Below are 23,648 nucleotides of genomic sequence, written 5' to 3'. Positions count from 1 at the left end.
ACACACACACACACATACCTACTTAACCACAATGTGAGGACGTATGACTGGGAACCCTACCTTTAGGGACACCCCTTTCTGAAGGGTCTAGAGACAAAAGAAAGACATGACTGCACTTCTGGAGAAGCTGTCATCACACTTATCACTTGATTTTATTAATAAAAGTCTTCCTTAAAGACCTGACATTTTGCCTTCACTTTAGGGACAGTATTTTTTATGTCCATTTTGGGGACATTAAACACAAACTCTGATCAAGTCATACTTTGAGGACCATGGTGATACACAGACTCTGGTTAAGTCATACTTTGAGGACCATGGTGATACACAGATTCTGGTAAAGGTATAATATCAGGACTTTGTTGAGATGGTATATATTTAGTGAGTAAACAGTTTTTTATTTTTATTTTTATTTCGTCAAGATCACAGAAAATGGGTAGCCAACATTTTTGTCTGATTTGTAGCTTGAGATGAAGTGTCCTTCACTGCTCAGTTGGGGAATGACAATTAACATTCAGAAATATTATTCATTTGACTGTATTTGATTGATTGACTATCAGAGAGAACCAAAGATGGAACTGAAGACAATAGTGTCATTATTCAGCTCAATTCTATTTCAACTGTAAAACAGCTCTACAGAAGTCATTTAATAATTGCTGAAATTTTACAAGTTATGTGCCTGAAGTAGAGGTCAGCACAGGCTTTAAACTTAAGCCCAAACCCGGCCCGTACCCGAAATCATTTAACCTGACCCGAACATTACGGTTATATTTTAAGCCTGAGCCCGACCCAAACCCGAGGTCCGTTTCTCAGTAAATTGCTTTTTTTTTGTGCAATATGCTGTATTTTATGATTGCTTGCCACGATAATTAAAAAAATAAGCTACATGTACAAACACCGTTTCACCAAGGCACATCGGCCCCTCATCAGTCAGCACACAAGAAAAAAAAGAGAAAAAGCACAGAACTTACTAATTACGAAACTTTGATGAGGTTGAAAAGGTGAAACAGTCATAAATTCCCCTGGAACCCAAACATTAAACTTCATAAAGTTTGCGCAGTTGCACAACTATTTACACAAATATAGCCTATCCTTCTCAGTCCGAGTTATGAATGAAGGGAACAGCATCGCGAGCTGATGTTTCAGCGCATCCTCTGACTGCGTGTTGTGACTGAAATTGTGTGTGCGGGAGCACATGCACAAAAAAGTTTTGTAAAATGATATATGATAAAATAAAAATGATTCATATATCATTTTACAAAATTGTTTTGTTTGTTATTTCGATCACATCACAATCAGAGGAGGACGGCTGAAACTGCACACATCTACTTTCTCTCTCGCGTGATCGTATAATTACGATCACAACACAGCAAGCAGCCGAGCACACGGCACGCAAACTAATATATATATATATAGCCTAAATAGTTTTTCTAAGACCACGGCCTGCATCCCTCTAGTTAATTTAGCATCGACTGCAAAATAATCATTATCACAAAAACATCTTGAGTCTTTGGCTACTCACTGGTAGCCTGGTTCTACCAGACTCTCGTACATTTCATTTGTACAGAGAGTCTGGCCTCGCTCCATTGAGAAACGTTTACTTCCTTGTAGGCGGGTTCTCTGTTAAAGTTCAAAACTATTGGATCTGCCCAGCGTCACTCAGGATCTGCCATAGCCAATCGCTAACGTGTGGTCGTGACGTATGTCATGCGCCGTAACCGGCTGGAAACAACAAGTCCGAATTCCATATTCATAAATCTAAATATCTAAATGCTAAACCTCTCTTTCTTATATTTGTGAAAGAATTTTAAAAATACCTCTTTTCAATTAAGTTGTCTGAGAACAAAAAAAGCCTTAAAAACATTAACTGTTTGTAATTATTTTCCTTTTTCAGTGTCATGTAATTCTCTTAACTTGTTCATGTTTATTTTATATTATCCTCCTACTGTTTTATTTTTGTTTTGTTTTTATTATTATTTTTTGTTTGTTTTTGTATTATGTTTTCTGTTATTACTTGTGTATTGTTTTAAGCAATAAAAAAACAAGTCCGAATGATCAGAGGATTATGTTTAGAATAAGATGTCTGTCAACGAGAGCTGCATGTTTTGTTCATCGAATTTAAGAGTTCAAGGAACAATTCTAAATTCTAAATGTTTATTTGACACTAAGGACAGTGATGTATTCAGTCAACTGTCGAAGCTGGGTGTAATCATTAACAATACGCCGCTGCGGTCGTTTCGGATCTGCCGCAAATGCTGTACAGTGATCATCGTGCACGCCGAGCTGCCCAGCACCAACTCCTAACCTTTCTGCCTCCCTCACTTGGTCCTCCATTAGTGCAACAAGAGGAGACGACAACAACTATCGGCTTTGCATCCTATCGTTCGCCTTAGCTAACTCATTCACCACTAGCGGAGTGAGCTGGAAAATTAAACTTTTCCCGAACCCCTTGGGGAGGAGGGCCACAACATCATGGCCACCAACAACACTTAGCAAACATTGATCTTGCTCCGGCTTTAACTTCTGGATATTCGGCAGTTTTGCAACAACGGACCGAATAGATTTTCTCACGTCTTTCTCCGCTGCCATTACTGAACTCCAACTCAAACTGACGCGCTACATCAACGTCATCGTTCTCAGCCACTCCCTCTGTTCGCTGATTGGACCGGTAAAAAAATTATTTCTGGAAACCAAAGTCTACAGCACAATCCCAGACGTAGTACTGAAGGAAAATAAAATTGAGCGGAAGTGCGTAGGAGGGCGGAGCCAGGCTAACTCACTGGGGCTTTAACACATTAGTCATGTTCTTCTGTAAAGTGTAGTAATTGTCCAAAAAACAAACAAAAAAAACACACACTTCAATTAAATGACTCTTTGGGGACTTGATAGACACACACACACTCCGATTAAATGACTCTTTGGGGACTTGAGAGACACACACACTCCGATTAAATGACTCTTTGGGGACTTGAGAGACACACACACTCCGATTAAATGACTCTTTGGGGACTTGAGAGACACACACACTCCGATTAAATGATTCTTTGGGGACTTGAGAGACACACACACACTCCGATTAAATGACTCTTTGGGGACTTGAGAGACACACACACTCCGATTAAATGACTCTTTGGGGACTTGAGAGACACACACACACTCCGATTAAATGACTCTTTGGGGACTTGAGAGACACACACACTCCGATTAAATGACTCTTTGGGGACTTGAGAGACACACACACACACTCCGATTAAATGACTCTTTGGGGACTTGAGAGACACACACACACACTCTGATTAAATGATTCTTTGGGGACTTGAGAGACACACACACTCCGATTAAATGACTCTTTGGGGACTTGAGAGACACACACACACACACACACACTCCGATTAAATGACTCTTTGGGGACTTGAGAGACACACACACTCCGATTAAATGACTCTTTGGGGACTTGAGAGACACACACACTCCGATTAAATGACTCTTTCGGGACTTGAGAGACACACACTCCAAGTAAATGACTCTTTGGGGACTTGAGAGACACACACACTCCGATTAAATGACTCTTTGGGGACTCGAGTGACACACACTCCAATTAAATGACTCTTTAATATTAACAGTCTTGAACACATTGTGTTGAAAGTACACATTGCAGTTAATGACAGAAATTCAAAAACATAAAAAAAAAAAAAAAGAACAATGAAAAATCAATTAACTTGGAGGTGGGAATGATTCTCAGTGCACAACCATCCTCGATATTTCCTCCATCCACCCATCAAAATCTCTACCTCCTCCTTTACCTTCACTCCTCCCTCTTTACCTTCACTCCTCCCTCTTTTCAACCTCTTTACCTTCACTCCTCCCTCTTTTCCATCCTCTTTACCTTCACTCCTCCCCATTTTCTCCCTCTTTACCTTCACTCCTCCCTCTTTTCCATCCTCTTTACCTTCACTCCTCCCCCATTTTCTCCCTCTTTACCTTCACTCCTCCCTCTTTTCCATCCTCTTTACCTTCACTCCTCCCTCTTTTCTCCCTCTTTACCTTCACTCCTCCCTCTTTTCCATCCTCTTTACCTTCACTCCTCCCCCATTTTCTCCCTCTTTACCTTCACTCCTCCCTCTTTTCCATCCTCTTTACCTTCACTCCTCCCTCTTTTCTCCCTCTTTACCTTCACTCCTCCCTCTTTTCCATCCTCTTTACCTTCACTCCTCCCCCATTTTCTCCCTCTTTACCTTCAATCCTCCCTCTTTTCCATCCTCTTTACCTTTACTCCTCCCTCTTTTCAACCTGTTTACCTTCACTCCTCCCTCTTTTCAACCTGTTTACCTTCACTCCTCCCTCTTTTCCATCCTCTTTACCTTCACTCCTCCCCATTTTCTCCCTCTTTACCTTCACTCCTCCCTCTTTCATCCTTTACATTAGCTGTGTTGGACATGGGCTGTGGCTGGATGTAACCGATCGGTGAGAGTTGCCGTGTGGAGGCGGGAGGAGCTGAAAACTGAGACGTGAGTTTGACTCTTTCTGCTTCCCGTAGTGACGCTTGCGCTGTGTTTGCATACTTTACCACAGCTGAAGTGGAATAAATGCATTATTTGCCAAATACACCGATATTTCAGAGACATTTTGATTCAATACATGTACTGCTTAATACAGCGTCTGTTTGTACAAGAATATAGTTCAACATAAGCCTAAATCCCAATGAAGTGGGGTCTACATTGTATCAGTTTTATTTTGATAACCATGACAATATAACATCGCGACTACATGAAAAGAGCTTTCACTGTTATAAAAAACAGATTTGTGCGGTGGATTCGGCAAATCGTGGATCAGTTGTGTCGTCATCAGAGCTCGTGAGTCGCTCTGGAGAAAGTGCTCTGGCTGAGTCCTGCTCTCGAATCGCTCTCGCCGTACTCTGAGACCATACGTCACAGTCACGGGGCGTCGCTGTCTGAAGCCGTACACAAGCTCTAACCGTCATGCACTGCTCAAGTCAGCCGTCTGTGCAGCGCTGTCCAACAAGTTCAACAAGCATAAAGCTCTCCTCCCTCTTTACATCATCTTTATATTCTCCTCCCTCTTTACATCCCCTTTACATTCTCCTCCCTCTTTACATCTTTTACATTCTCTCCTCCCTCTTTACATCCCCTTTACATTCTCTCCTCCCTCTTCACATCCCCTTTACATTCTCTCCTCCCTCTTTACATCCCCTTTACATTCTCTCCTCCCTCTTCACATCCCCTTTACATTCTCTCCTCCCTCTTTACATTCTTTCCCCCCTCTTTACATTCTCTCCTCCCTCTTTACATCCTCTTTACATTCTCTCCTCCCTCTTTAAATTCTCTCCTCCCTCTTTACATCCTCTTTATATTATCTCCTCCCTCTTTACATTCTCTCCTCCCTCTTTACATTCTCTTCTCCCTCTTTACATTCTCTCCTCCCTCTTTACATTCTCTCCTCCCTCTTTACATTCTCTCCTCCCTCTTTACATTCTCTCCTCCCTCTTTACATTCTCTCCTCCCTCTTTACATTCATTCTCTCCTCCCTCTTTACATCCTCTTTACATTCTCTCCTCCCTCTTTACATTCTCTCCTCCCTCTTTACATCCTCTTTATATTCTCTCCTCCCTCTTTACATTCTCTTCTCCCTCTTTACATTCTCTCCTCCCTCTTTACATTCTCTCCTCCCTCTTTACATTCTCTCCTCCCTCTTTACATTCTCTCCTCCCTCTTTACATCCCCTTTACATTCTCATCCCTCTTTACATCCTCTTCTCCCTCTTTACATTCTCTCCTCCCTCTTTACATCCCCTTTACATTCTCTCCTCCCTCTTTACATCCTCTCCTCCCTCTTTACATTCTCTTTATATTCTCTCCTCCCTCTTTACATTCTCTCCTCCCTCTTTACATTCTCTTTATATTATCTCCTCCCTCTTTACATTCTCTCCTCCCTCTTTACATTCTCTTCTCCCTCTTTACATTCTCTCCTCCCTCTTTACATTCTCTCCTCCCTCTTTACATTCTCTCCTCCCTCTTTACATTCTCTCCTCCCTCTTTACATTCTCTCCTCCCTCTTTACATCCCCTTTACATTCTCATCCCCCTTTACATTCTCTCCTCCCTCTTTACATTCTCTCCTCCCTCTTTACATTCATTCTCTCCTCCCTCTTTACATCCTCTTTACATTATCTCCTCCCTCTTTACATTCTCTCCTCCCTCTTTACATTCTCTTCTCCCTCTTTACATTCTCTCCCCCCTCTTTACATTCTCTCCTCCCTCTTTACATTCTCTCCTCCCTCTTTACATTCTCTCCTCCCTCTTTACATTCTCTCCTCCCTCTTTACATCCCCTTTACATTCTCTCCTCCCTCTTTACATTCTCTTCTCCCTCTTTACATTCTCTCCTCCCTCTTTACATTCTCTCCTCCCTCTTTACATCCTCTTTACATTCTCTCCTCCCTCTTTACATCCTCTTTACATTCTCTCCTCCCTCTTTACGTTCCCTCCTCCCTCTTTACATTCTCTCCTCCCTCTTTACATCCTCTTTATATTATCTCCTCCCTCTTTACATTCTCTCCTCCCGCTTTACATTCTCTTCTCCCTCTTTACATTCTCTCCTCCCTCTTTACATTCTCTCCTCCCTCTTTACATTCTCTCCTCCCTCTTTACATCCCCTTTACATTCTCATCCCTCTTTACATCCTCTTCTCCCTCTTTACATTCTCTCCTCCCTCTTTACATCCCCTTTACATTCTCTCCTCCCTCTTTACATTCTCTTCTCCCTCTTTACATTCTCTCCTCCCTCTTCACATCCTCTCCTCCCTCTTTACATCCTCTTTACATTCTCTCCTCCCTCTTTACATCCTCTTTACATTCTCTCCTCCCTCTTTACATTCTCTCCTCCCTCTTTACATCCTTTACATTCTCTCCTCCCTCTTTACAATCTCTCCTCCCTCTTTACATTCTCTCCTCCCTCTTTACATCCCCTTTACATTCTCTCCTCCCTCTTTACATCCCCTTTACATTATCTCCTCCCTCTTTACATTCTCTCCTCCCTCTTTACATTCTCTTCTCCCTCTTTACATTCTCTCCTCCCTCTTTACATCCCCTTTACATTCTCTCCTCCCTCTTTACATCCTTTACATTCTCTCCTCCCTCTTTACATCCTTTACATTCTCTCCTCCCTCTTTACATCCTTTACATTCTCTCCTCCCTCTTTACATTCTCTCCTCCCTCTTTACATCCCCTTTACATTCTCTCCTCCCTCTTTACATTCTCTCCTCCCTCTTTACATCCCCTTTACATTCTCTCCTCCCTCTTTACATTCTCTTCTCTCCTCCCTCTTTACATTCTCTCCTCCCTCTTTACATCCCCTTTACATTCTCTCCTCCCTCTTTACATGCTCTTTACATTCTCTCCTCCCTCTTTACAGTCTCTCCTCCCTCTTTACATCCTTTACATTATCTCCTCCCTCTTTACATTCTCTCCTCCCTCTTTACATTCTCTCCTCCCTCTTTACATCCTTTACATTATCTCCTCCCTCTTTACATTCTCTCCTTCCTCTTTACATTCTCTCCTCCCTCTTTACATCCATTACATTCTCTCCTCCCTCTTTACATTCCCTTTACATTCTCTCCTCCCTCTTTACATCCTTTACATTATCTCCTCCCTCTTTACATTCCCTTTACATTCTCTCCTCCCTCTTTACATCCTTTACATTATCTCCTCCCTCTTTACATTCCCTTTACATTCTCTCCTCCCTCTTTACATCCTTTACATTATCTCCTCCCTCTTTACATTCCCTTTACATTCTCTCCTCCCTCTTTACATTCTCTCCTCCCTCTTTACACCCCCTTTACATTCTCTCCTCCCTCTTTACATCCCCTTTACATTCTCTCCTCCCTCTTTACATCCTCTTTACATTCTCTCCTCCCTCTTTACATCCTCTTTACATTCTCTCCTCCCTCTTTACATCCTCTTTACATTCTCTCCTCTTTACATTCACTCCTCCTCTTTACACCCCCTTTACATTCTCTCCTCCCTCTTTACATCCTCTTTACATTCTCTCCTCCCTCTTTACATCCTCTTTACATTCTCTCCTCCCTCTTTACATCCTCTTTACATTCTCTCTTTACATTCACTCCTCCTCTTTACATCCCCTTTACATTCTCTCCTCCCTCTTTACATTCTCTCCTCCCTCTTTACATCCTCTTTACATTCTCTCCTCTTTACATTCTCTCCTCCCTCTTTACACCCCCTTTACATTCTCTCCTCCCTCTTTACATCCCCTTTACATTCTCTCCTCCCTCTTTACATCCTCTTTACATTCTCTCCTCCCTCTTTACATCCTCTTTACATTCTCTCCTCCCTCTTTACATCCTCTTTACATTCTCTCCTCTTTACATTCACTCCTTCTCTTTACATCCCCTTTACTTTACAGATGTAAAGAGGGAGGAGAATGTAAAGGGGATGTAAAGAGGGAGGAGAATATAAAGATGATGTAAAGAGGGAGGAGAGCTTTATGCTTGTTGAACTTGTTGGACAGCGCTGCACAGACGGCTGACTTGAGCAGTGCATGACGGTTAGAGCTTGTGTACGGCTTCAGACAGCGACGCCCCGTGACTGTGACGTATGGTCTCAGAGTACGGCGAGAGCGATTCGAGAGCAGGACTCAGCCAGAGCACTTTCTCCAGAGCGACTCACGAGCTCTGATGACGACACAACTGATCCACGATTTGCCGAATCCACCGCACAAATCTGTTTTTTATAACAGTGAAAGCTCTTTTCATGTAGTCGCGATGTTATATTGTCATGGTTATCAAAATAAAACTGATACAATGTAGACCCCACTTCATTGGGATTTAGGCTTATGTTGAACTATATTCTTGTACAAACAGACGCTGTATTAAGCAGTACATGTATTGAATCAAAATGTCTCTGAAATATCGGTGTATTTGGCAAATAATGCATTTATTCCACTTCAGCTGTGGTAAAGTATGCAAACACAGCGCAAGCGTCACTACGGGAAGCAGAAAGTGTCAAACTCACGTCTCAGTTTTCAGCTCCTCCCGCCTCCACACGGCAACTCTCACCGATCGGTTACATCCAGCCACAGCCCATGTCCAACACAGCTAATCACTCTTCACTTTATCATCTTTACATTCTCTCCTCCCTCTATAACAGAAATATCAAAAAGTTTAACATGACATTCCATCCAACTTCATTGCAACTGAACAAAGAAAACTGAATAAATGAAATTAGACTATATTACTATCCTCTACTTCTTCATTAGCTTTCTTATACTCTAACTTTTCACTTTATATTCTGTTTCATTCCATCCTCAGAATATTTCTACACCTTTATCCTCATTTCTTTTAATTAAGCTCAATTTCTTACAAAAAGAGCATAATATGCAAAGTGTTGAAGTGTTGATGGCTCCCTACAAACCACCCTTTCTTTTAAGAGTCGTGATCCTGTTCCGCACATAATTTTTCACACCAGTCCATGTTCGCTGCTTCAAAGCTTCTGGCTCTGCGTGAATGCATCTTTCACAGTCTTGCTTACCAGGAACTTTGCATGTCTTGATGAACTTCATCATGTGTCTCTCTACTGCTTTTACCTCACTGTCCTCCCATTTCTTTTTTGGAGCGTGTGAAGAACCTATGAAATAGTTAAAAAGTAAATTCTCATTACAACTAAATCGGTGAGTAAAGACCAAATCAAGATTGTGTCCTCATGTGTTGATTATTTGAATTTGGCTGGATATTGCTGCTTGGAGCTAATTCATGTTTATTTGATTATTGTTGTTTGTGCAGTTTAGAGATTTTTCTTACATTGATCCACCTGTGAAACAGATTGATCAGATTGAACAGGTTGAACAGGTTGATCAGATTGAACAGGTTGAACAGGTCGATCAGTCTCTGCTGGTGCTGTTGTCTGAGATAGGTCACTGTAGTCCTCCTCATCACTTGACATGGAATCACCTTGGGCCTCAAGTTGCTCTAAATAATTAAATGACAATAAAATTAACACTATATTGCTTATACTTAGTATCTGTGACATGATGTGTTTTGCAAATAAGTACAGCACAGATACACACAGACTAAATATACTCATACCATTTGGGTCAATTTCAATGTCATCAAGTTTCTTTCCTTTGTAGTCAGACAGTGTTCCTTTCTCCATGGCCATTAGGACTTTACTCATTTTTGCCAGCTGCAGTGTTCCCTCTGGTAACCGGTAATACTGTCTGTGGATTCTGATATCGTGACCAAGGAAATCAGCCAGTTGGTCTGCTTCATTCTCATCAAGGTTAAGAATTTTAGACATGGTTGCTATGTGTTTCCTGAGCCTAGTTGATGACAGTGCTTCAGGGTTCTTTATGCCACATTCGCAAGCAGCTTTGTTGATGCACTCTCCACCTCTGTAGGCTGACATTGCTCCACATCTGGCAAACATAAAGGGATTCTCTGCTGGAACACCACAAAGCTCCCGCGTTTCAACGAGCAGCTCCATGGCAGAAACCATGGAAGGCTTGAGGAGCACAGGAACCTTTCTGCCTCGTTTACCCCGGATCTCAACTCTTGTGAAGTGCAGACACAGCTTCCTCTCAAACTCAGACAGACAGATGGCAATGTCTTTGTGTAGCTCAGAAGAATCCCTACTTTTAAAAGCTGACAAAAGCATCCGGGATACCTCACCTTCTCTCCTTCGGTTGAACAGGATGACCTGGGACAGTGTGACCTTGGCTAGAGCAGAGTAGCTGTCAGCAGAAGGGCAAGTTCTGAGCTTACTTAGGAGCCCATCGTGTTTCTTTTCAAGATGTGTGTGCAGGACTTTGACATCCTGAGTGAAAGGAATGATCTGTGGTGTGTTCCACTTGGCTTCTTTCAATGTAGTTATAGCACCAGCAGAAATGTACTCATTCCACCTTGCCTGGTGTATTTTCCTGAAGTCTCGGGCGCATTCAGCACGATCATGATCTCCATACATCATGGCATTGCTCTCAACAATGCTACAGACCTTGTTTAAAGAATGCCCAAGTTTGAGAGCTAAAGAAGGAATGCGGTAGGAGTTTTTCTCTTCATTGTAGCCACATAAAACTTTAACAGCTGCTATGACATGTTTGAAGTTTGCTGGTATGAAGAAGTCTACCATTGTTCTCAGTGGGGTAATCTTCCTTGCTTCAAGAAGAAGTCTGCCTACTTCTCTCATCTTCTGTCTGATGTAGTCATGTTTGGTCACATCAGACCCCATCCTGTTGAACATGTGCTCCCCCAGCTGCATGATGCATCTGTCAGTATGAACTACACGCGAAACTTCATCATAGTTCATAAAGGACAGTATTTTCTTGAAACCTTTGCTCACTTCTAAGCCAACTGGTGTGTTTAAAGCACACAGAGATCGAACTCTTTTCCTGCCCTGGGCATCATCCTCTTTAGGTTTAAGGGGACAGTTTTTGATATGCTTCCAAAGGCTATGCTTGTTGTAAAGCCCTTGGCAGTAAATGCAGTGAATAAATTCTTTGGCTCTTTGTCTATTTTTTGGACGGTAGCAGGCAATCATCTCCCCATGTCCTTGTCTCACCACATCTGTGTTGTGGGCAAAGTTGCCCCTTTTTCTAAGGAGGTTTAACTGGACTTGTCTTTCTTTGGAATGTTTTGGAAATGCTATTGCCTTTACAACCCCCACTTCGTTGCGATGGACAAATTCAAGGTGTCTTGCCATTTTTGAATATGGCTTAGAGCAATAAAGGCAATACTGCTTCTTGTTGTACGCCTTGCGTTCCTGCTTTGGTGATGGCATTGACTGAATAAAAGTCTTTTCACCAGACAAAGTGTTTGTCTCTTTAGATTGGCATTTCATCTTTTTTGGTGATGGTGCGGTCATAAATTGATCAGATGAACTACCTGCCTCGTTGGGAGATGTTGGATGTATCAAAGCACTTTTGACCATGTCATGTCCAGAAGAACTACCATCCGATTCATCGGAGCTGATTTTTGGTATGTAGTCAACATCGCTGTAGTCTGTGACATCGCTGTAGTCTGTGTCACAGACGGAACTTCCGGAATACTGAATGAGAGAATTTAACACTTACTCAAGGCAGTGGTTGCTGTAACATTACGTTTCATCATATTGCGGATACTATTATGCAAGCCAATTCATAATTATGCAAAAAAAAATTGCATATAAAGTATCACATGGCAAGTCACATACCTGTCTTTTTCTTGATGGCCTTAAAGAGGATATCTGGAAGAGGATGAATACAAACCAATATAAATGATATATAATTTCATATAATCTATTGTTAGTTCTACCAGTGCAATACACCCCGACCATCCCAATAATTCAGCAAATGAATCTACCCACCTCCCATGAGAGTGTCTCAGACACCTGTGATGAGTGAACCACTGGTGTTGACACAGCACAAGGTGAAGATAAGGGTGGAGCAGGCGAGGATGAGGATGATGAATGCTGCGCATAAGGCGATGAGGGCTTCACAGGCGAGGATGATGAAGGCTGCACAGGCGAGGCTGATGAAGGCTGCACAGGCGAGGCTGATGAAGGCTGCACAGGCGAGGCTGATGAAGGCTGCACAGGCCAGGCTGATGAAGGCTGCCCAGGCGAGGCTGATGAAGGCTGCCCAGGCGAGGCTGATGAAGGCTGCCCAGGTGAGGATGATGAAGGCTGCACAGGCGAGGATGATGAAGGCTGCCCAGGCCAGGCTGATGAAGGCTGCCCAGGCCAGGCTGATGAAGGCTGCCCAGGCGAGGATGATGAAGGCTGCCCAGGCGAGGCTGATGAAGGCTGCACAGGCGAGGATGATGAAGGCTGCCCAGGCGAGGATGATGAAGGCTGCCCAGGCGAGGATGATGAAGGCTGCCCAGGCGAGGATGATGAAGGCTGCCCAGGCGAGGATGATGAAGGCTGCACAGACGAGGCTGATGAAGGCTGCCCAGGCGAGGCTGATGAAGGCTGCCCAGGCGAGGATGATGAAGGCTGCCCAGGCGAGGCTGATGAAGGCTGCACAGGCGAGGCTGATGAAGGCTGCACAGGCGAGGCTGATGAAGGCTGCCCAGGCCAGGCTGATGAAGGCTGCCCAGGCGAGGCTGATGAAGGCTGCCCAGGCGAGGCTGATGAAGGCTGCCCAGGCGAGGCTGATGAAGGCTGCACAGACGAGGCTGATGAAGGCTGCACAGGCGAGGATGATGAAGGCTGCCCAGGCGAGGCTGATGAAGGCTGCACAGGCGAGGCTGATGAAGGCTGCACAGGCGAGGCTGATGAAGGCTGCCCAGGCGAGGCTGATGAAGGCTGCACAGACGAGGCTGATGAAGGCTGCCCAGGCGAGGATGATGAAGGCTGCCCAGGCGAGGCTGATGAAGGCTGCACAGGCGAGGATGATGAAGGCTGCCCAGGCGAGGCTGATGAAGGCTGCCCAGGCGAGGCTGATGAAGGCTGCCCAGGCGAGGCTGATGAAGGCTGCACAGGCGAGGATGATGAAGGCTGCCCAGGCGAGGCTGATGAAGGCTGCCCAGGCGAGGCTGATGAAGGCTGCCCAGGCGAGGCTGATGAAGGCTGCCCAGGTGAGGCTGATGAAGGCTGCACAGGCGAGGCTGATGAAGGCTGCCTAGGCGAGGATGATGAAGGCTGCCCAGGCGAGGCTGATGAAGGCTGCACAGACGAGGCTGATGAAGGCTTCACAGGCGAGGATGATGAAGGCTGCCCAGGCGAGGCTGATGAAGGCTGCACAGGCGAGGATGATGAAGGCTGCACAGGCGAGGCTGATGAAGGCTGCCCAGGCGAGGATGATGAAGGCTGCCCAGGCCAGGCTGATGAAGGCTGCCCAGGCGAGGCTGATGAAGGCTGCACAGGCGAGGATGATGAAGGCTGCCCAGGCGAGGCTGATGAAGGCTGCCCAGGCGAGGCTGATGAAGGCTGCCCAGGCGAGGCTGATGAAGGCTGCCCAGGCGAGGATGATGAAGGCTGCCCAGGCGAGGCTGATGAAGGCTGCCCAGGCGAGGCTGATGAAGGCTGCCCAGGCGAGGATGATGAAGGCTGCCCAGGCAAGGCTGATGAAGGCTGCCCAGGCGAGGCTGATGAAGGCTGCACAGGCGAGGATGATGAAGGCTGCCCAGGCGAGGCTGATGAAGGCTGCCCAGGCGAGGATGATGAAGGCTGCACAGGCGAGGATGATGAAGGCTGCACAGGCGAGGATGATGAAGGCTGCACAGGCGAGGATGATGAAGGCTGCACAGGCGAGGATGATGAAGGCTGCACAGGCGAGGATGATGAAGGTGACGTGGGAGGTGTTGATGTTGATGAGGACAGGGCAGGAGGGCATGAGGTTGATGAGGCCATTATAGAGGTGGACACAGCACAGGGTGCTGATGAAGAGGGTGCACCAGATATGGATGCGACTGAGGATGACTGTAACAGTCTTGATTGAAACCGCTTCTGCAGATATATAAAGAGATATTTAGCTTAAACAAGAATAAAATGACATTAAAAATATTGAAAACTGTGGCACCCATATAAAACAAAACAAACACACTGTAGGGGTAAACAAAAAATAAAGAAACGTGTTTTGCACACTTCAAAGCAAAGATCATTAATAAAATAAAAAACAACAAAATTGTGACAATAGTCAAATTAATAGTTACACTGGTTCAGACATTAAAACTCTGAACCAATAACTACTTAAATGATTAGTTCACTTCAGAATTAAAATTTCCTGATAATTTACTCGCCATCATCACACCATCTAAGATGTTCATGTCTTTCTTTCTTCAGTGTAAAAGAAATGAAGGTTTTTGAGGAACACACTCCAGGTGTTTCTCCATATAGTGACTTCAATGGGGTCCAACGGGGGGGCTTGTTTGTGTGATAGACATTTTGAACAATCTTTAATGACTCGTGACTACTGAGTTGTCTCAGAGAGTGATTCTTTAATTTTGTGTTGACTGCGCACACACAACATCCTATAGGTTCTGTACTGGAAACAGAAATGATTAGTTAAATCACTCGAGTCTTTGGGTCCTTCGTTCTTCCCATCAGTCCCATTGAGGCTATGCTGTCAGTACTGGAAAGATAAATGATTAGTTCACCTCTCAAGTCCTCGAAGACTCAAAATATGAACTAATCAATTCTGCATCCAGTATTGACTGCATAGCTCAATGGGGCTGCCACGTGATGAACGAATGACTTGAACCCGAAGTCGATAGACTCGAAACGTGTACGTATCCGGTACTACAGACTGCATAGCTCAATGGGGCTGCCACGTGATGAACGAATGACTTGAACCCGAAGTCGATAGACTCGAAACGTGTACGTATCCGGTACTACAGACTGCAAAGTTAAGTTTATGAGGATGTCACAGGATGAACGAACGGCTTAGATCGGGAGGTGAGGTAACTAACAGACTGCATAGCCTGAAGACCCAAATAAATTAATGAATCATTTCCGTCTCTCATAATTTGGCCTTTTCCTTGCATCGCACTTTTTTTCTTATTCTAAATGCGATCAACATTTGATGTGTTTGGGGAATTTGGCTACCATTTTAAATACATTCTACTGAAATGAACAAAAGGTTTTCGAAAAAAGATTTGTTAATTTTGATGAACGAGATTCAAAGATCCAAGTCAGTAAAATGATCCGAACGTGCCACAACTATTACACACGTGTGCTGGATGAAGTGGATATGCACCTGTAGTCAACTGGTTGCCTGTGTTGTTCATTATTTTGGGGGCGGAGCAATGAAGGGAGGTGTGTGTTTGTTTGGCTGTCGATTTTAAATATCAACAGTGTTTATCAGAAATCACTGACTGCACTTTTAACTAGCTGGCAGTAAACATCAGTAGATCGCTGCTGCATGTATGAGATGGTTACCGTTTTATTCCTTGATGTTCTTGCTTTGCCTGACAGCTTATGTGGACCCTTGCTGTTCACCTTGTCCAATTCAGGAAAGGGAAGAGAAGCTGCACAATGGGGCTAAGAAAGCAGGAAATATTTGTGAAGGACAGAAAAACTTGTTTATGTTCATTTCTCTAGCTGTCCTACACTTTAACTATCATTTCTTTCACACACATCTCTAAGCTGAAATAGTCAATAATATAATGATACAGATGTTTTAAAGTGGACCTACCGATTTCTGCGGGCCCAAACTGCTGGCTGGCTTTTTATCAGTGGATTCTGCTGATGCTTGATTTAAAGGCTTCAGAAATATGAGACCACAATCACATGGTAACTAATCAGAATGACAGTAAAAGATTATCATGAATTACTGATCAATCTCTTTAGCATTTTCTTGATAGTACCTTGACTCGCCATGGCCAATCTGAGTCTCCATAATTGTAAGTGATTTCTTCTCCTGGTAGAATGTCTCGTACAGCAAAGAGACACAGGTGAGGTTTTCTGCTCACTTCAACGGTTCTCATTTTGCAAGTAGGATTTCTGGTCTGATCGTTTACAAGTCTTCCCAAGGACAACCCGTCTTCTTTAGATGCATCCATGCTATAAAGACATCCAATTATCACTCAATACTTGTAATCTTAGTATACATGATAGAAATGTACAGTTATTTTCTATAAGTGGTTCTGAACCCCAGTCCTGGGAACCCACCGCTCTGCATATGCTGTATGTCTCGTGTTTTAATCCAGCTGATTCAGATGAGGAGTTTATCATCAGAACACGGCTCTATGAACTCAACTGAGTGTGTCTGGTGAAGGAGACATACAGAATCTGCAGAGAGGGTCTGAAAACCACTGATATATATGATAGTGTACTGCAACATCCTCTCAGCTCTCAGATAAAGCCATCTCAAATTAAAGGGATACTTCACCTCTGCGAAGATGAATATGTATTTAAAATGGGTCATTTATGTAGAAGAAATGTGAAATTATTTTTGAATTTGGAGCTTTCTACTGTAGACTGAGAAAAGCCAGAAAATGTATTTTTGGCTTATGTGGATGAAAGACAACAACTCCCAGAATGCACTTGCTTCGCTGCCCTAGGAGGCCACGCCTACCGGTAACAGAGCGCAGTAGTTAAACAACAAGTATAGGCTACTAGTGAGTTCGAAAATGTGTTTTGAGATCGCCCAAAATGTTCGGGATTCGGCTTTTGCGTTCTACAGTCACCATTCATTATGTTTACTGTGGCGAGCAGGACGAGTGAGAGCCGCGGGAGAACGACGCGAGTCATGTTTACTGTGGCGAGCAGGACGAGTGAGGGCCGCGGGAGAACGACACGAGTCATGTTTACTGTGGCGAGCAGGACGAGTGAGGGCCGCGGGAGAACGCGCGAGTCATGTTTACTGTGGCGAGCAGGACGAGTGAGGGCCGCGGGAGAACGGCACGAGTCATGTTTACTGTGGCGAGCAGGACGAGTGAGGGCCGCGGGAGAACGGCACGAGTCATGTTTACTGTGGCGAGCAGGACGAGTGAGGGCCGCGGGAGAACGGCACGAGTCATGTTTACTGTGGCGATCAGGACGAGTGAGGGCCGCGGGAGAACGGCACGAGTCATGTTTACTGTGGCGAGCAGGACGAGTGAGGGCCGCGGGAGAACGGCACGAGTCATGTTTACTGTGGCGATCAGGACGAGTGAGGGCCGCGGGAGAACGGCGCGAGTCATGTTTACTGTGGCAAGCAGGACGAGTGAGGGCCGCGGGAGAACGGCGCGAGTCATGTTTACTGTGGCGAGCAGGACGAGTGAGAGCCGCGGGAGAACGACGCGAGTCATGTTTACTGTGGCGAGCAGGACGAGTGAGGGCCGCGGGAGAACGGCGCGAGTCATGTTTACTGTGGCGAGCAGGACGAGTGAGGGCCGCGGGAGAACGACGCGAGTCATGTTTACTGTGGCGAGCAGGACGAGTGAGGGCCGCGGGAGAACGACACGAGTCATGTTTACTGTGGCGAGCAGGACGAGTGAGGGCCGCGGGAGAACGCGCGAGTCATGTTTACTGTGGCGAGCAGGACGAGTGAGGGCCGCGGGAGAACGGCACGAGTCATGTTTACTGTGGCGAGCAGGACGAGTGAGGGCCGCGGGAGAACGACGCGAGTCATGTTTACTGTGGCGAGCAGGACGAGTGAGGGCCGCGGGAGAACGACACGAGTCATGTTTACTGTGGCGAGCAGGACGAGTGAGGGCCGCGGGAGAACGCGCGAGTCATGTTTACTGTGGCGAGCAGGACGAGTGAGGGCCGCGGGAGAACGGCACGAGTCATGTTTACTGTGGCGAGCAGGACGAGTGAGGGCCGCGGGAGAACGCACGAGTCATGTTTACTGTGGCGAGCAGGACGAGTGAGGGCCGCGGGAGAACGGCACGAGTCATGTTTACTGTGGCGAGCAGGACGAGTGAGGGCCGCGGGAGAACGGCGCGAGTCATGTTTACTGTGGCGAGCAGGACGAGTGAGGGCCGCGGGAGAACGGCACGAGTCATGTTTACTGTGGCGAGCAGGACGAGTGAGGGCCGCGGGAGAACGGCACGAGTCATGTTTACTGTGGCGATCAGGACGAGTGAGGGCCGCGGGAGAACGGCACGAGTCATGTTTACTGTGGCGAGCAGGACGAGTGAGGGCCGCGGGAGAACGCGCGAGTCATGTTTACTGTGGCGAGCAGGACGAGTGAGGGCCGCGGGAGAACGGCACGAGTCATGTTTACTGTGGCGATCAGGACGAGTGAGGGCCGCGGGAGAACGGCGCGAGTCATGTTTACTGTGGCGAGCAGGACGAGTGAGGGCCGCGGGAGAACGACGCGAGTCATGTTTAATGTGGCGAGCAGGACGAGTGAGGGCCGCGGGAGAACGGCGCGAGTCATGTTTACTGTGGCGAGCAGGACAAGTGAGGGCCGCGGGAGAACGGCACGAGTCATGTTTACTGTGGCGAGCAGGACGAGTGAGGGCAGAGGGAGAACGGCTCGAGTCATGTTTACTGTGGCGAGCAGGACGAGTGAGGGCCGCGGGAGAACGACACGAGTCATGTTTACTGTGGCGAGCAGGACGAGTGAGGGCCGCGGGAGAACGACACGAGTCATGTTTACTGTGGCGAGCAGGACGAGTGAGGGCAGCGGGAGAACGGTGTGAGTCATGTTTACTGTGGCGAGCAGGACGAGTGAGGGCCGCGGGAGAACGACACGAGTCATGTTTACTGTGGCGAGCAGGACGAGTGAGGGCCGCGGGAGAACGACACGAGTCATGTTTACTGTGGCGAGCAGGACGAGTGAGGGCCGCGGGAGAACGACACGAGTCATGTTTACTGTGGCGAGCAGGACGAGTGAGGGCCGCGGGAGAACGACACGAGTCATGTTTACTGTGGCGAGCAGGACGAGTGAGGGCCGCGGGAGAACGACACGAGTCATGTTTACTGTGGCGAGCAGGACGAGTGAGGGCCGCGGGAGAACGGCGCGAGGCCGGTGGCGTGATTACTGATGAGCGACACCTGTGAGACGAAATTTTCTTAGCAATGTTAAAATGCACATCAACCGATCACTTGTTTAGCTTTCATGTAAACACTACATTCAGATTCACCAATCGGAATGAATTCAGTTAGATTGAAACAAAAGGTGTGCATGTAAACAATGAATGGCGACTGCAGAAAGCAAAAGCTGAATCCCGGACATCGACGGCCGGACATGTCCGGGAAAAAGAGGATGGTAACCCCTACTACTCAGCTTTCGCCACAGAACAAGAACCTGCTAGCTTAGCTTCCAGAAAAAGATGTCTGACACTATGTGTACATTGTGTGAGTGAGATCCCACCCTCTATGGGCGGGTTGAGAACATGCGGGACAGCCCCTACTACTGGCTGTAGTCTTTAGCCTCTGGCCAAAAAATCCTCCGATGACGCAAAATGACGAATTTTGCTTCATCGGAGGATTTTTTCCAGACAAAAAATACATAAATCTCTCGTCTCAGGGGGATATGAGGGTGGAAAGCATGGTAATTCGAAAATACTACAGGTTTTCTACTAATACAAAGCTTAATGCTAAATCCTGAACTATCCCTTTAACCATTTTGTTCTCTTTAGGGAATACAGAGAAAAACTCTGGTGCGGTTTGAATGAAATATGAGCATAACATGGACCAGAGACATATAAACGAACCAAAAACAGGAAGATGTGACCCTAAAAAGGACAAACTGGTCAAGCATAACAGGTTTGACGATAGAAATGCCAATCTGAACACTAAGCAGACCCGGACCAAACGAACCAAGCGAACAGAACTACAGGCATGAACACACCCTGAGTATTTTACAGTTCCAGATATTTTATCATCACTACTACATCAATCCAACAGTTCTTTACTCACCACCAATTTCTGCCATGCCACTGAAAATCAAACAGGAACGTGTTCTCAGCTTCAGTGTAGTGTTCAGTTCGAGCAAGACTCTCCTCTGAACTCAGAAGTTCACCTCTGTATTCAAGAACAAAATCCCCTCTGAAGAAAGCTCCAGTGGTGAAAACTCCACGCCCTGAAGAGGAGAAATTCATTAGCAGCAGTTTCTTTAATGTCAACTATTATTTTGATTATTACTAAAAGTTCTTAACCATATGATGTACATTATATGATGTAAAAGGGAAATTACTGTAGGAAAATAGTCAATAGCCAGGCTAATCTCAAAGTATGCTTTGCTTTTTATACTTTACATTATACTTTTAAAGGGGTCATGACATGAGACCAAATTTGCCTTGATCTTTTGGTATATAAGAGATCTATGTATTATTAAAACTTCCTGCAAGTTTAATAGCTTAAGATGCCCCCCCCCCCCCCATTATAAACGAAGCATTTATTTAATCAAGCTCTAAATACAGCTCGTTGTGGATCCATGGTACGAGGTGACGTCACGGTACGAAGTGACGTACCAGTCGTTTGCATATGACCGCCTCCAGCACAAGACAACTATGCCTCATTTCGCATCATCGCATGCGTTGTCATGCAGCGAGTGGGTCTGTTTACAAGAAGATTGCGATGCCACGCAGACGTGCTGTTCCTGGCTGCGGACAAACAACATGTTTGAATACGCCACCGAACGATCCAGGCGTCAGGGAAAGCAGTTGGATGCAGTTTATTTGCCCCGCCAAACAGGGGTGATTCTAGGATTTTATAAATGGGGGGGCCACAGGGTGGACCAAGGACCAGTCAGGGGGGCCCATGGGAAATCAGCTAGAAAATTCAACTAGAAATAAATACTTGTTTAGAAAATATTAAACACGAATTAAAAAATCTTTGCAATGCCCAGTGCCCTAATATAGATGGTATTAAATGTGGCACTGAACAAGAGCCTGAAAATCATTTTGTATTTAACATGGATTGGACCACACAGTTTTGTTCTTATAAATAAAAAAAACATCACCTAGGCATTAATTAGTCATCTAACATGCATTATTCTCAACACAAACATTGAATGTGTGTGTGAGTGTCGGTGAACGTTCTCTGCATGAAATCGGTCTCTAAAATGATTTCTTAAAGAAATCTTGGATGTCCTGTTGCGGTGTATAAATAAACAAAAACCCATTAAGTATCTAAATTACACAGTTGCATGTAGCTATGGTGTTAGTTAACATTCTCACATTTTAATGTTCACCACGGCACGACTTTTTTGGAAAAAGATTATTGTGCCTTTAGTATTTAAAACAACAGATAGAGTAATCTATTAAAAATCTATAAAAATTATCTATTTTATATTTATGTGGTCGTGCGCTGCCACGGAATCTCTATTCAGTCTGCCGAAATTACGTTAGCTGATCTAACGGTACTGGCTTGATCAGTCACACATGAAAGTAATCAGACTAACATACGGTGCAATATTTACAATGACGTGTCGAGGTATCTCTCTCTCTCTCTCCTACTGTTTTAAAAACGCGGACCTGTGATTTCGCTTTGCGAATCGCAAATCAAGCAGTGATTGACAGCGCTCTGATCCAATGGCGTTGGGCATTGTCAGGTTGACAGTAAATCTAGCCCAATGATGTTGGGGGGGCACCAGGGGGGGGTCAATCATATTCCAGGGGGGCCAGTGCCACCCCGTGCCCCCCTTCTAGACACGCCCCTGCCGCCAAAGCCTTATTTGATCGGTGAGTGATGTAGATGAGTGTGACAGGGCGCATGTTACTGAAAGAACGAGCAGAGCCCCGGCCGCGCGCGCGCCTTCAAACTGTCTTGCTCTCTCTCTCCCTCCCTCGCGCATATGCAGGGATGCAAACACATGTATGGTCCAAAAAGAGAGAGGTAATCGAAGCCCTCGCCCCGCAAATTTTCTTATAGAAAATATCCAGAAACTTACATTGCCACCAACCCCTGCCATCCCCGGCCCACCCCTATAGGCACATATAGTAAAATTAAATTCGAATAAAGTTGACAAAAAAGGTTTTATAAAAAGATAAACCTCATTCTTTTTATAAAAATGATTTAAAGGCTGAAATATACGAGTAAAAAAAGACAAATTACTTGACATGTACATTAACACTAGAACTCCCAAGGCAGTCATTTTGACTGTTTTAAAATTTTGCAATGTAATAACTTTGTTGAAATAAAACCCATGTAACTATAGGACCCTGACTTTTCCTAAATGTGTCTATATTTTATTCTATCATTGTTATTTTATTAAAATTACAAGACACAAAAGACTGAGTTTTGAGTATTTCTACCTTGAATGGTCATAACAGTCATACTGACCGTATGCATTACAGACCGTGTGTCGGTTGCTCCTTTTTCCTGCTCTTGAAGATGCATCACCGTTGACTAGCAACAATTTCTCTTGTTGTTTGTTTAGTCTATTGCAAAGCTGAAATCTAGCTTTAGCTTCGAGCTAAAACCAAATTGAAATATTGAAAAGAGAATATCAGAACAATGTCAGCAAGAAGAATGACTGCCACAGAGGCTTTAGCCATGCTTCAGAGCCTTGATGAGGCTGAGTGGTTGTTGGTTAACTAATACAATTTTACATACATCATAATTAAAATGTAGTGTTCTGATGTTTATTATTACCTATCCTAACATAACAGATCCATTTATTCTTAGATTTGATATAGCTTTTTGAAATGATATGCAAATAATGTATGAGCAGTCAGAATGACTGCTATGGCCATTATAGTAGTTATAGAATTCTGGGAGTCCTAGTGTTAATGCATATTAGCTTATATTTTATTATTAATAGTAAAATAACAGTCTGATTTTCCCGTGGCGTCTGTTGTTGCTATGCAACCATGCACTGCACTCTCCACAATGACAAAGAAGTTTTAGTAGGATTTTGACTGTACCACTTCTGCATGAGATGAGAACACTTTTTGAGAACACTTTTTAAGATGTTCTTGGGTCAAGAAAACGCTCGCTCTGTCTGGATGTGCTTAAATCCACAATAAGGACACTTTCCAGTCACACATGCTCACTTCAATAAGCCACAGAACGCAGGTTAATGTGTTTACATGCTGGGCAAATCTGGAATAAGGGGCAAAAATCTAGCGGTGTCGATTGGTTTATGCTTATGCCGTTTATGATGACCTTAGTCTGCGTTTACATGACCACACGCACTATGGGCTTATTGTGCATAATTGGGCTAAGAATGCGCAAATAAACACTGACTTTGGGTTGATGGAACCAGAAATGCAAAAATGCAACTGTTTTTGTTTTCGGGCTAATGCCTGCAGAACTCTATTCAGAAATC

At 45.0% G+C, this 23,648-nt stretch overlaps 1 protein-coding gene across 3 annotated transcripts in view; it reads right to left on the bottom strand.

Moving 5' to 3' along the window:
• kcnn4 (potassium intermediate/small conductance calcium-activated channel, subfamily N, member 4) overlaps positions 1 to 23,648 on the bottom strand; it is a 56,666-nt gene that overhangs the window by 1,305 nt on the left and 31,713 nt on the right. The gene's annotated exons all lie outside the window — the stretch shown is intronic.

This window comes from Rhinichthys klamathensis, unplaced genomic scaffold (assembly GCF_029890125.1).
Source record: "Rhinichthys klamathensis goyatoka isolate OS25496 unplaced genomic scaffold, OSU_Roscu_1.1 h1tg000262l_1, whole genome shotgun sequence".
NCBI lineage: Eukaryota > Metazoa > Chordata > Actinopteri > Cypriniformes > Leuciscidae > Rhinichthys > Rhinichthys klamathensis.
This window is presented reverse-complemented; position numbering and strand designations above follow the sequence as displayed.